Below are 15,809 nucleotides of genomic sequence, written 5' to 3' on the forward strand. Positions count from 1 at the left end.
ACTCTCTTTCTGCCTTCTTAATTATTAATCTTTTTATTTTTAGCTTCATCATTTTATTTTTCCTCAAAATCTTAAGACTATATTATTTGAAGAATTGTTCAGAGAAATAGTTCATAAATTTTCGTGTAGCTGCGTATTTTCTGTTTTAACGTTTACTATTTATTTTGAGTGTTCTTATTTGGAGATCTTAGAATAATTCAGACAATTTCTTACTTTTTATATTCTACCCACAAATAGAATTCCTGCCTTTCTTCCTTCTTTCCTTTCTTCCTCCTTCTTTCCTTCCCTGCTTGCTTTTCTATCTATATATTCTGAATCTCCTAGCTTAGGTAAGTATCTTGTCAAAGCTTTTTTTCTTTTTCTTATTCATTTTACTTTTTACCCAATCTGAAAGTAATAATCTAATAAATCAGATAACTGTCTTATAACTGTATTAGCCAACTGGTTTAGTTTACATCAGTTTTCTTCTTTTATGCTTTGTACTTAATACAAATCCTTGATTTCCTATCATTCGCAAAATGAATTCTATTTTACCTCCCACATTCTGATTCCCTTCCATAACTTAGGATGTACAGATTTAATTCTTAATTCTACTTGTAGCTTTTTGTACATTTTAGAAAACAGATGTGTACTTTATCCTGTGTTTTTTTCTATTATTGTCTTATTGACAACGTTATTAAAATGTATTTTTAAATATAGATGCAGGAGGTTTGTATACTTATACAAAAATACTTAGCACAAGAAAACTTATGAAGGAAAACTTTCCCCATCAGATGTCAAAAGATATTAAAAAGTGCAATAAACTGAAAAATATGGTTCTATTGCAGAATACCTACCTGACCAGTCGGAAAGAGAAGTAAATTAAGAAACAGCCTCAGGAATTCAGGAAAATTCAGTGGATGAAAAAGTTAGCATTTCCAAATAGAAGGAGAGATGATGGATTATTCAATAAATGATATTGAGGAAGATAATTATATATTCAAAAAAAGTGAGGTGAAGTCTATGCTCTATTCCAGAAGCACATATTCTAACAAGAAAGGACAAACTGACAAATAACATCAATTCAGGTATTTCTAAGAAAATGAAGGAAACTAAAAGGGTATAGAGTACTCATCAGGGTAGGGGTGGTGAGGAATTTTAAGAGGGAAATGCCAAAAACTTTTTTAGGAGAAATATCTATGAATCAGCCATAAAACTTGGAAAAGCACATTTCAGGCCAAGGGCTTGACTAGAAATGGGCACAGTAGGCTTGACTATGAAACAAAGGCTAGTATAACTACAGCTTGAGAAAATAAAAATAAAAATGTTAAAATCAAATTAAAATAAGAGAAATCTTTTTAAGCCAGATTGGCAAATTTTATTTAGTAGCTACCTAGTTTGACAGAAGTATGGGAAAATAATCAGTTTTACATTCCTAGTTAGATTGTAGGTTCATAAAATCCATGAGGAGCTCAATTGGCAGTATCTATCTAAATACGTAAATGTATATCTCATTAACCATAGTCCCTCTTCCTAACTTTTATCTGATAGAAAAATTCACACAAATAAGCAAAAGAATATGTGTAACAGTGTTGGTAGTAGCAAAAGATGGAGATAAACATGTCATAGCACAAACCACACAATGAAATATAAGGCAGTTGTTAAAATAATAAGATCTACTGATTTACTGATCTGGAAATGTTCCCACAATACACATATTGCTGTTATTTTGTTTTATTTAAAATTGTTTTACTCTCAACAAAGTGGTTTTAGAGTGAATATACCTCATTTATATGTGACAAACCCATAGCTAACATAATACTCAATGGTGAAAAACCGAAAGCTTTTTCTCTAAGGTCAGGAACAAGATAAGGATGTCTTCTCTAGCCACTTCAATTCAACACAGTATTAGAAGTCCTAGCCTAGTTCAATCAGACAAGAAAAAGAAAGAAAAGGCATCTAAACTGGTAAGGAAGAAGTAAAACTGTCACTAGTTGCAGATAATATGACACTCTACATAGAAACCCCTAAAAACCCACCAAAAATGATTAAAACTCATAAATGGGGGCATCTGATTAGCTCAGTCAGTAGAACATATGACTCTTGCTCTAAAGGTCATGAGTTCAAGCCCCATGTTGAGCATAGAGCTTACTTTAAAAAAAAGTAATAAATAAATTCAGTAAAGTTGTAGGATACAAAATTAACACAGAAATATGTTGCATTCTACACACTAATAAGGGAGTAGCTGAAAGAGAAATTAAGAGAATAATTCCATTTACAATGGCACCAAAAAGAATAAAATACCTAGGAATAAACTTAATCAAGGAGATGAAAGACCTGTCCTCTGAAAATGATAAAACATTGATGAAAGAAATTGAAAATGACACAACCAAATGAAAGATAAGCCATGCTCATGGACTGAAAGAATTAATATTGTTAAAATGTCTACACTATCCAAACCAATCTATAGATCCAACGCAATCCCTATCAAAATACCAGTAGGTGTGCCTGGAGAGCTCAGTTGGCTGGGCATCTGACTCCGGGTTTTGGCTCAGATCATGATCACAGGGTTGTCAGATTGAGCCCCAGGTCGGGATCTGCTCTCAGTGAGGAGTCTGCTTGAAATTCTCTCCCTCAGCTGCTCCCCTGTTCATATGCATGCACGTGCTCTTTCTCTCCCTCAAATAACTTGTTTATTATTTATTTATATATTTATTTATTTATCTCAGAGGGAGAGAAAGAGAGAGAGCATGAGTGGGAGGGGCAGTGGGAGAGGAAGAGAGAAACTCCATGCAAACCCCATGCTGAGTGCAGAGCCCTATCTGGGGCTCAATTTCACTACCATGAGATCAGACCTGAGCCAAAATCTACAGTCAGAGGCTCAACCATCACCCAGGTGCCCCATAAATAAATGAATCTTTAAAAAAAATACCAGTAGTATTTTTCACAGGACTAAAACAAATAATCCTAAAATTTGTATGGAACCAGAAAAGACCCCAAATAGCTAAAACAGTCTTGAGAAAGAAGAAAAAAGCTGGAGCTATGACAATCCCAACTTTCAAGATATACTACAAATCTCTAATGATCAAAACAGCATGATGCCAGAACAAAAATAGACACATAGATCAAAGGAACAGAATACAAAACCCAGAAATAAACCTACACCTATGACAAAGGAGGCAAGAATCTATAATGGAGAAAAGACAGTCTCTTCAATAAATGGTGTTGGGAAAATGGGACAGCTACATGCAAAAAATATGTAACTGCACCACTTTTTTTATACCATACACAAAAATAAATTTAAAATAGATTAAAGACCTAAATATGAGGCCTGAAACCATAAAACTCATAGTAGAAAACATGGGCAGTAATCTCTTTAACATCAGCCCTAGCAACATTTTTCTAGATAGCCCCCTCAGGCAAAAGAAAAGAAAGCAAAAATAAAGTACTGGGACTACACCAAAATAAGAAACTTGCACAGTGAAAGAAACCATCAACAAAATAAAAAAGCATCCTACTAAATGAGAAGAGATACTTGTAAATGATATATCCAATAAAAGAATAAAATCCAAAATATGTAAAGAACTTATATGACTTGACATTTACAAAAAGAAATAAAAAATTTAAAAATTGAATTTCAACTAAAAATGATTAAAAAATGGACAGAGATGGGGCATCTGGGTGGCTCAGTTTGTTAAGCAACTGCCTTCGGCTGAGGTCATGATCCTGGAATCCCGGGATAGAGTCCCGCATCGGGCTTCCAGCTCCACGGGGAGTCTGCTTCTCTCTCTGACCTTCTCCTTGCTCATGCTCTCTCTCACTACCTCTCTCTCAAATAAATAAATAAAATCTTTTTAAAAAAATGGACAGAGAGCCTGAATGGACACTTTTCCAAAGAAGACATATACAGATAACCAACAGACCAATGAAAAGATGCTCAACATCACTCATCATCAAGGAAATGTTAACAAGACTACAATGATATACCACGTTACACCTGTCAGGATAGCTAAAATCAAAAAGATAAAAAATAACAGGTATTGATAAGGATGTGAAGAAAATGGACTCCTCATGCACTGTTGGTGGGAAGGTAAATTGGTGTAACCACTCTGGAAAAAGTATGGAGAGCCCTCAAAATACCATATAATCCAGTAATGACACTACTGAGTATTTTCCCAGAAAAAAGGAAAATACTAATTTGAAAAGATACACACTCTCCTGTGTTTATGGCAGTATCATTTACAATACCCGAAATATAGAAACAACTTAAATGTCTATTGATATTTTAATACATAAAGAAGATGTGGTATATATACACAATGGAATATTACTCAGCCACAAAAAGAATGAGATCTTGCCATTTGAAACAGTATGGATGGATCTAGAGGGTATTATGCTAAGGGAAATAAGTCAGATAAAGAGAAATATCATATTTTCATTTATATGTGGAATCTAAGTAACAAAGCAGAAACAAACCCATACGTATAGAGAACAAATAGGTGCTTGCCAGAGGGGAGGTAGGTAGGGGACCGGGGTAAAACATTTTTCATTAAATACAAAACAAACAAAAATTGTTTTATACAATATATGTTTAAGTAGGAAAAACTTCAGGAACAGCATGTGTGATCAACTGTTATTTAAGATATAATTAATATACATAAATATATATGCAATGTTATATATTAGACATGAATTTTGAGATGGGGGGACCCTGAGGTTCTAGCATCAACATGTGGCATAGGAAATAAGTAAAACTTGAAAGTTTTCCCCAACATATCTTGAGTGTTATTTCTATGGCTATTTATGGTTATTTCTATGTTACAGAAATTCCTCATATGTTTGCCCATATCTGAAAGGAGTAGCATCTTAATTCCATGGCTGGGTACTGACTGCTAACAGAATTCTCCTTTCAGGTTCAAGGTCAAGGGCTGATTGATATGCATTCTCATTGTTAGTTCCCTTCCAGGGAACCTGAGGTGGATAGGAAGGACGGCACATCTATGTGTGGGGAAGGCTTCACTGGGCCTTTTTTTCTGTATCTGGGGTTCCTTAACACATTCCTCAAATTATATTATTATTGTCAAATAAAATGACTTTAGGAAGAAAGTGAGGCAGCCGTATCTTATAGCTTTTTGATTAGCATTTTCCCCCCAGGACTGGATTTCTCCTTTCCCTTCTTCAGTGAATGAAATATATTTCTGAAATTCTAGAAAAGTGGTGTTTCTCTAAATCTGTGTCTAACGTAGTTGTTCTTTCATGAAGAGAAAAGACAGAGCATTATTACATATATTTTCGATTAGCTTTGGATCCTGGTATAAGATGTTATTTACTGCTTAGGGGCTGTATAGACTCAAAATTTTCTTGGGGTGCCTGGGTGATTTGGTCAGTTGACTCAGTCAGTTAAGCATCCATCTTTGGCTCAGGTCCAGATCTCAGGGTGCTGGGATTGAGCCCTGGGCGCAGAGCCTGCTTCTCCCTCTCTCCCTCCCTCTACCTCTACCTCTCTCTCACACAAATAAATAAATAAAATCTCTTTAAAAAAAATTTCTTAAGTGAGTCAGTGAGAGTGAAAGATTTATGTTCAGAACCTGGGCTATCAGCCTCTCAGAAAGGACAGCTCCCACTTCAAAAACAAACAAACCCCCACACAAAAAAAATCAAGATGCCATAAATACTACCTTCATTATTCTCATCAAATAATCTTTCCTTCCAATGGCAATTCATTTTATTGACTAAACCTATAAGAAACAAAGTAGACTGGTGTCTGCTCTTTTGAATAATGTTGTTTTAGGCATACTGCAGATATAACATGCTCCTATGTCCTACCAGTAAAATGTCCTATTTGCTTCAATAATATTTGAAATAAACTGACTTCCTATTACATATCTCCCACAGCTTCCTAGTATATTGGTTTAGGCTCTGTTAAATTCATTGTCTAAGTCCTATAAGCACCCCTTTCATAAATCACCATTTCTTTGTATGTGTCTTCATCGTTTTCATTACTTCCAGAAGGCTCACTTATCTCTCTCTCGCTTAAATAAATATTTCCTATCTTTCAAGGTCTTACTCAATTCTTAACTGTTTTGAAGGATTCCTCACATCCTTATTCATATTCCTTTATCATAATCCCTATAGTACTTACAGTTTGTACTGTATTATTCCAATACCTAATTCAATCCCAATACCTAATTTCTTTTTTTCAGACTGTGAGTTCTACCAATGCACAAATAATACACTTCTATTAAGTCATCTACAAAAAAGACACATGATAGGCATTTATTAATAAGCAGCACAGAGATTACCTGATTATTTAATTGATTACAGGAAATGATGGCTATAGCAGTGACTACTCAGGTGTAGACAGATGCACCAGCATCACCGGGGTACTTTTGAAATCATGCATGACCTCTACATTTTCTCATTCTTCGTCTATACCTCCACTGTGTCCATCTGCTGTTCCCACTCAAGGGGACATTCCTCTCTGTGAGAATCATCATCACAGAAAGCAAAGGACATCAATGAAAATGTGTCATACTCTTCTATGTGACAGAGTGGAAAAAACTTTTTCACAGCTAAGCTAGAAGCACAGAGCATATAAGGCAGAGTAAAGACATCAGTGCTTGAAAGATAGGTCATATCTTCCTCCCTAATGAGAAATGTTTATGGGCGGGTTATTTGGGGATAAAATAGGCCAAATTATGGAAGGTCTTGGAGACCATGTGGGCATTTTGGCTATCTATATCTATGTGATATAGATGTAGACATGCATGATTTAGAACTTGGCGTTTTTCACTAGAAAATACTTTTTACACCTCTTTCCATATAATGGTGTAGGAATTACATCATTCCTACTGTGTAGGAATTACATCATTTATCACCATTAGGTGATATTATTTAACAAAATGGAAAATAACAAGTTTTGGCCAGTGTGTGGAAAAGTTGAAACCCTTGTGCATTGTTGGTGAGAGTGTTGGTACCACTGTGGAAAACAGTTTGGCAATTCCTCTACAAGCTAAACACAGAATTACCATATGATCCAGTAATACTACTTCTGGGAATATATCCAAAGAAACTGGAAGCAGGGACTCAAACCGATATTTGGACATCCATGTTCATAGCACCAGTATTTATAATAGCCAAAAGGTGGAAGCAACCCAAGTATCTATCAGTAGATGAATGAACAAAGTGTGATACATACATGCAATGGAATATCATTTAGTGTTAAAAATGAATGGAATTCCGATACATGCTACAAAAGATTAAATACTGAAAATATGAAATGTGAAATAAGAACAAATATTGTCTGATTTCACTTATGAGGCACCTGGAATAGGCAAACTCATAGATGAGACAGAAACAGAATAAAGATTGCTAGGGGCTGGAGGAAGGAGGGAAGAGAGCTCTGTTATTTAATGGGCTCAGAGTTTCTGCTTGGGACGATGAAAATGTTCTGGAAATGGATAGTGGAGATGACTGCACAACATTATGAATAGACTAAATGCCAATGAATTGTACATTTAACATAGTTAAAAACAGTTAATTTTTTTTAAGAAAGAGAGAGAACTAGAGGATGAGTGGGGTGGGAGGGGCAGAGGGAGAGAGAGAATTTTAAGCAGGTTCCACACTCAGTACAGAACCAAACATGGGGCTTGATTTCATGACCTAGAGATCATGACCTGAGTTGAAATCAAGAGTCAAACACTTAACTGACTGAGCCACCCAGGTGTCCCAAAACAATTAATTTTATATTATGTATATTTTGCCACAATAAAAAAGGAAATGTTTGATTTTAAAAGGGATGTTTTTGGTATATGGATAGTGTAAGTCCAATTTTCATATACCTATTTATATTTTGTTTCATTTGCTTAGAATTATCTTATAGGAGACACCAACTACATTTATGTGTTTCACGCTCTCATGTGTGAAAAACCCATTTCCTCCATCTGCCCATCTCCCTCCACTATGTTGCCCAAATCTCAATCACACCCTTGTCCTACTCTTCTACACTGCAGCCATCAAAATCTACTCCCTTTCTCCTGACCACATATTCTAGACATCCAGTCTGGACAGACAGAGGGGTCATCCCGTGCACATGCAAGTCCAACAGAATTCTATCACAATTAGGAATCTGAGTATGTTTCAAATGAAATGAGAAACTTTCTGTACTGTTGCTACCTCATAAAATATGTTTCTACTTAATTTGATCGAGCATTCATAGATTTAACTATACTTCCTCATTTTAATCTTATCTCACTATTTATAGCCAGCTGTGGGTTTATTTTTTTAAGTAATTATTTTCATTCCAACAAGCCTCCTTTTCCATAATTGTCTAATTAATCCAGTTTTGGGTCTTCTGTGACTCAACTCACATGAGTCTACTCAGATACCATTGCCTGACAATCTGACCAGCAGCTTTATGTTACCTATTCCTTTGTTTCTCAGGTAAATATTCATCATTCATTCTCAGGTAGCATTCATCATTCTAGGCAGTTCCAGTATTTTCTCATTATGACCAGAAGCTAAAGTAATTATACCTTGAGCTTAGTTACTTCAGTGATGTCTCTTCAGTGGTTTATAGTTCTATATCCTTCAGACAATTTTCCAGAATTCTCTCAGCGTGGGGGGGCGGGGTAGAAGGAAGTTGGAGTCAATGCTTTCTCATCATAATGTACTTATTTCATTCTCCATTGTTAAATACTATTCTAAATCTTATAGCAGAAGCAAAATGATTATACAGTCAAACTTGTTATATAAACAAATTTGACTTTAGCTATACTGCTATTTATCTATAATCTTAATTTTGAAATTCCATTAACTTAATATGACTCCAAGGAGTAACTATTAAGAAAATATATGTTGATAGTAAAAACATGTAAGAGCTCATTTCAATAAATAAAAAGTTTTGCTGTGACAGACGATCACATTATCTAATCAGCCACAGATACATAATGTGAGAGGGGGTGTGGAGAAGGAGGAAAGGAAGAGTTCAATTAAAACACAAAAATCAGCACCTAACAAATCAAACAACAAAATGGTAAAAAATCAGTGCGCTGTGTTAAAGGTGTATGATTCTGAATCTACCCCACAGGCACTTGAGGCATAGCTGGGGAGATAAAATCATGTGAGCCAGAGACCTGCCCTTGATAATTGTTATGGGGTTCACAAAAGAAACCTCTGAGGTGCTCAAGCACACGGAAGGCTATGTTAAGGTGTCAGGTACTTGGGAACCACCTTGATAAGTGGATAGGACTGAAAAGTGTGGAGAAGGCTTTAATGTCTAAGGAACAGTAAGATCCACAAAATAGTGGGGCCTGTGATAGATGTGACTGGAGGTGATCAGAAGAACGTTGGAGATAACAGGAAGAAGTGAACTGATACTGAAAAAAGTAGCAGTAACTCAAATGTAGTCAATTTGGTGGGTGGTGGGCAGCCTATAGGTGGTTTTTTGTGGGGTTTTTTTGGTGCAGTTTTTTGTTTGTTTGTTTTGTTTTTTTACATTTTGCTGCTGCTGCTTCTTCTTTCTTTTTTAAGATTTTATTTATTTAACAGAGACACAGCGAGAGAGGTAACATGCAGAGGCAGTGGGAGAGGGAGAAGCAGGCTTCCCACTGAGCTGGGAACCTGATGCGGGCTCCATCCCAGGACACTGGGATCATGACTTGAGCCAAAGGCAGAAGCCTAACAACGAGCCACCCAGGCACCGTTGTAGGTGGGTTTTAAGACCAGACTCTCTCAGGGTGCCTGGGTGGTTCAGTCATTAAGCATCTGCCTTTGGCTCATGATCTCAGGGTCCTGGGATGGAGCCCCGCATCAGGTTCCCAGCTCAGCGGGAAGCCTGTTTCTCCCTCTCACACTCCCTGTTCTTGTATTACCTCTTTTGCCACTTCTCTCTGTCATGTAAGTAAAATCTTTAACAACAACAACAAAAAGTCTCTCTATGGGAGCAGGGGAGGTCCCACAGTAGAAGAACATTTTAGGAAGACAAATCTGGTGGCAACATGCAAAATATTCTGAAAGGAGAGATATTATAGAACAAAAAAAAAAGGGAAAGGAAGAATTAATATAATAATGGATAGAGGTTGTGTCCTTATGAACCATCACTTTCCTGTGATGTGAAGCAGGAAGTGGAGGGTGTATCGAGTTCCCACTATGTGGATGGGGAGAAGCAATATACTGTGTTTCACTGTTTGATTTGTTTAAAATCATACTACTTACTGTGAGATTTAATAAACATTAGGGTTTATTATACTTTACAGTGGGGGATATTAAAAGTTAGAATCTACTGCTAAGATAATACTTTGAGTTTTTATTTTTGTCAGTTTGCTTTTGAATGTATAAGCATAAAGGAAATCATAAAACGTACACATAACCCTTTAGCAGTATATATATTTAGAATTAAGTCAAAGAAAAATCATCTAAAGTAATAATAACATAACAGCTAACCTTTACTGAATGTTTACTATGTACCAGTTAATATTCTAAGTTTTTTAAAAATCACCACAAAAATCTTTATAAGGCAGGTACTATTATCTCCATTTTACAGACAGAAAAACCAAGTATTAGAGAAAATAAATTTGGACAGGATTGCAGAGCTGGGAAGTGATAAAATCAAGATAAGAACTTGGGCAGTCTGCTTCTGACCATCAGCCAACATGGCCAAAAAAGGAATAATAGAGGAAATCTAACACCAAACCTCAGAACATAGTCACTCTGCTGTACATTAGATCTCTAGAACTACAATTAGCAATACTGTATAGTAATACTCAAAATTCTCCAAGAGGGTAGATTTTAAGTGTTCTTTCCAGAAGGGAGGGAAAAAAAGGTAACTGTGTAAGGAGATGCATATTAATTAACTTTCATGTGGTGATCATTTCACACTGTATACATATATTGCAACATCAAGTACTATAACTTAATTATATACAATTCTGATAAAAAAAAAGAAAATAATAAAACACAAGCCCTCTACTAATAATAGTAGCAGTGATAATTAGGAGGTTACAGAGTCTTCTAAAGATTGTTTTCACCACCATGTTACTGCATGAGGTTCTCATCACTTGACAGGAGAAACTAAGGCACAGAGAGAATATTTGATAGAATATACTAGGAGCACCTGGTTAAGCATGAACTTTTTTTAGGGCTTCAGTACTCTTCCACTTTACATAGTACATACACAATTACCACTAAAATGCAGCAAGTAACAGGGGGAAAAAAAAAAAAAAGTAAAATGTCCCCAAAGACAGGAAAGTCACCAAAAATCAAAACTGAGGGGAATGTCAGAAGTAACAAATAGCACCTGCAGAAAATGAATAAATTAGGTACTTATAATGCTTTATTATTTTAAATTATGGCACCTCTAGCTGAGCTCGGAAGGCTCTTTTTTCCCTGGTTATTGTATCTTTAAAAATATGAATTCCATCTCGACTGCCTCTTTAAATAAGATTAATTCACAGCATTTCCCATTTAATTGCTTTATCTGTTTTGGTCCATTAGATTCTATTTGAGAATATAGCTTTTATGATAAATTAAATTCTAGGGCTTTATTTTGACATCTAAGTTAATTTTTAATTCTGGAAAAAGTTCTGCCCTAAGCAATTTAGTTCTTTCAGAAGTGCAGGGGGAAAAAAAAAAAGGTATTTGGAGCATTTTAAGTTATCCATGAAACAGGTATTTCACAGCCAACCAAACTGTGCTTTCATTGGGTTTTCTTAGTCTGTACCTCTAATGAAAGGTCTCTTTGAGGGATGTTTGTGTATTAGCTTTTCCTAAGATTTCTAAAGGGAGACTTCATCAGAGGTAATTGCTTGGTTGGTGCACACCTGACTATCAGAGTGGAAATGAATCTCCGTGTTGTCTTCACTTGAGTAACTGAAAAGGTATTTGAGTCTTCCATATGTGTAATTCACTATAAGTTAATCAGGGCTTGGCCATGAATTCAGAGACTCTAGAAGAATTAGAGGGATACAAACAATTAATAAAGGGATCAGGGCTTACACATGCATGAGAAGAGCAGGGAGAGTAGAAAGTCAGGGCAGGACGGCTGTAGTCACAAGGTTGGCAAAACAGTCATTGATGGTTTCAGCCTGAGGTACTGGAGTGGGTGCCTGGCAAAGAAAATGCTTCAGTGTTTCCAAGTTTACATGAAGGTCCTACCGCTGTCCAGTCTACTTCATCAGAGTGGAAGCTCGTACATGAGTTTGAGAAGCCAATCCCTTCGGCTGCCATAACTTCCCAAGAAGACCTGTGTTCTCTTCCACCTACTATATCTGAAGTTATTCAGAAAAGGGAGGTTTGTGAACTGTAGTTCCTGGCTTTTTCTCAGCACCACAGATTAAAAAGGTTAAAATTGGGAGAGTCTCAGTGGCTCAGTCAGTTAAGCATCTACCTTCACAACCCAGGATCAAGATTCCTAGGATGGGTTCCATGGCAGCCTCCCTGATTGGTGGGGAGCCTGCTGCTCTCTCCCCACCCTGTGCTTCACTCACCCCCTGCTCATGCTCTCTCTTACTATTTTTTTTCTCTCTCTCTCAAATAGATAAAATCTTAAAAAAAAAAAAAAAAAACAAGTTAGAATTGGCATAGTGATGCCCAGATGACAAGAATGCAGCCTCTCTTATGAGACACAGAATAAAATGGGCCATTATATCATCCAGCTATGACAGTCTAATACTCTTCCATACATACAATGAGACTTTCATCTTAAAGTATCATGCTATATTAAAAATCAAACAAGGCACTGTCAGTTTGGGCATCTATTAGGTAGCTGGCATTACAGTAGGTACTATGAATAAGATGACTTTTTTTTTAAGGCAGAAAATTAAATTAAATTATGGTCAGAAAAATATATATATTTTAGTTCTGTTTAAAAATATGACATAATTTGAATGTTGAAATGTAGCAGTAATTTCTGGGGTCTTTAATGATGTATTGAAATAAGGAGTCTGGTTGTTTGAAATAAAGACTGATTCAGAAATTTTGAGACATTTGAAAACACAATTTCTCTACACATTTAAGACATAAACCTTGGGGGAACAAGAAAAGGAAAATTCTACTAGTTACTACTGGACTTACTAGTGGCCTATCTGTACTTGAACAGCTCATGAGAAGCTCAGCCTTCCAGAGAAATGGCATACAATTTTGTGCCTTAAAACAGTGGTTTTTTGGTTTTTTGTTTGTTTGTTTTTTAGTGTTGAATATGTATTATTTTCACAAAAGCCATCTGTCTCCTCAGTGTCTTTGCTAACAAGTAATCTAGTAGACTTTGAAGTCTTGGGAGGCAGATACCACATCTAGAACATCTGCTTGCACTGGCCAACAGTCTATGTGGTAGAGACTCAACACAAGTGTATGGAAATAATATTTATAATAATTTAAACAATATAGTCCTAGGCAATATTGAGAATGTGTACATGTGACCTCCAGGAAAGTGTTTCTTCCAAGTTATCTCAAGGGTAGCATTTATTTTCTTGGTAAATTTTTGCACAATGGTTTAGATGGTGGTGGCCCTTATCCTTAGTAACCTCCCTCTGTCAGTACATTGTGACTACACCATCTTTCTAAAACATACTCACTCTAACTAAACTTGTAAGACTGAGAAAAAGCTCAGGATGTCAGTTTATTTATTTACTGTAAATAATACCTTTCTACTGGGAAGATAAATTCCACTCAGGAAATGAAATATGCAAAGTCTATATGTCCAATTATTTTCTTCTTAGGAGAAGGTGTAGGTGGGAAATGAGATAATAAAAAGAATTAGTGAATATCTAATTCAGAAAAAAAGTTATTAGTGGAATTAATATTCCCTGAGATTGGAATGGAATGGTCTCATCAAACAGGGTCAGAACTCATGAAATCTATTAGAAATCTTCTTTGGCATCCATCTCTACAGGATGGTCTTGCCAAAGGGAGAACACCATAAGCCCTTTATCTAAAATTTTCTCCCCCCTGAGCAAAGTATTGACAGGCATTGCAACATATGTTCATGTGGTTCTTGTTTTTCAACCTTTTTCCTTCATGGCTGACCCAATTCCTTATAGTTCTTATATTCTTTCAGGTCACAGGAGATGATTGCAAGCTTAGGAAACAATCTGTTTCTTTTAGAAAGACCTGGTCCCTCTCTAATCTAGTCCACAATGTACAAATTTTGCCATTTTGCTTTTGGTGGGCATTTTTATTTTCCTCAAATTAATATCCATCATTCATCAAGAGATACACTTTGCATCAGATGTCATTTATGTGCTTTATATCTTATTTTATGTTCCTCCCAGCAACCTTGTAGGGTGGGCACCATCATACAGCATTCATTGATGAAGACAGTGACATTCAGAGTAGTAAATTCTGAACCAATCATTCTGCATTGTGAGTGACCAATCCAGACTGAGGAGTGGTCTGTTGACTCCAAAGCCTCTACTCTATAAACCCCAGTAAGCTGCATGCCAAACACTGCCTTTCTTTGGATATAAATCATAGTTTCCTCACTCTTTTCTCTGGAACAAAATTTTATTGAATCCAGAAAAAATTAGATACTACTTTAGCTATTTCAACCCCTACTACCTCCCATTCATCTTTACAACAAAAGCTGCTAAAGTTGAAATTTTCTAAACTGGGCATCTTTTCAGAAGGAAATGCTAAGTAGTTTTGTCATGGATTATGTAATTGAAAACTGATACCAAGTTCTCTATATATTTGTGCTAAGTCCAGTCTTCAAAGGTCAAATAGTGCTGCCAATGAGTATTCTCATAGGCTCAAGGGATAGTCCAGAGCAGCTACTGGGAAAGAGAAGCTGGGTGTCCATATGCGGTTCAAGGAGCATGCAAAACTCTCCAATAGCTACTCATCTCACTTAGAATAGACCTTTACTATTACTTTGTGTACTATGATTTAGAAGTCCCCATGTGAACTGGCTTCCAATGATCCTGTGTCTTCAACACCTCTGCTCTCCCCTTTGCTCCACCACTAATCCACCAGCCTCCTCACTCTTCTTAAAATTTGCCAGGTATATTCCCCCTTTAGGCCTCTGACATTCCCTCTGCCTAGAAAGTTCATCCTCAGGATAGCATCTTCATGTCATATTCTCTCTCTCTCTCTCTCTCTCTCCCCCTTTTCTGTTCACCTCTCACTAGTTAATATAAATTTTTTACTCCCTCCATTCAATATATTTGATTCCTAAAAGATTGCATGACATATAATTGAAGCTCAATAAATATTTTTGAATAAATGAAAATTGGATTTCAGTTAACTTTTTTTCCAATAACCGTGGGTTAGGTAGAGAATGTAGCCACTGCCCTGATCAAGAGTCCCTTATAGTAACTGCAGATTGTTACCAAGGAAGGAGCTTCCTGACTATGTTCTCAATATTGATGGAACTGATATATTCTAGAAGAGCATGTATGATAGAATGTTATTACTAAGAAGTGTATGGTTAGTTTTAAGGCTTTAGAAAACTGATTTTTATTCCTATTTGGTAGAAACACATCTCAAAACAACAGCTTCAAACCTTTTTATAGTCACCTACAGTTTTTCAGAAACCCACATTTTTTTTTAACTCATTAGACATTAGATCCTACACTAAATTGTGGGCTTTTAAAAATTTTGGTCTGATGCTATCATTTCCTATACAACTAAGTCACTTTGCATATAGATGATTTTTTTCCCTAAGAAGAATACTTAAGTAATTTGAAATTAGGGATAAATATAATCATATTTCTTAGATAGTAAGGTATGTCCAGCCCAATTCAATATAAAGAGAGTAGTTAAGAAATGTCTTTGAGTCAATTTTTGCTGTATTAATTCAATTCATTCAAACAAAAATTGATTTAATGGTGTGTATT

This window comes from Mustela nigripes, chromosome 8 (genome assembly GCF_022355385.1).
Source record: "Mustela nigripes isolate SB6536 chromosome 8, MUSNIG.SB6536, whole genome shotgun sequence".
NCBI classification, from domain to species: Eukaryota; Metazoa; Chordata; class Mammalia; order Carnivora; family Mustelidae; genus Mustela; species Mustela nigripes.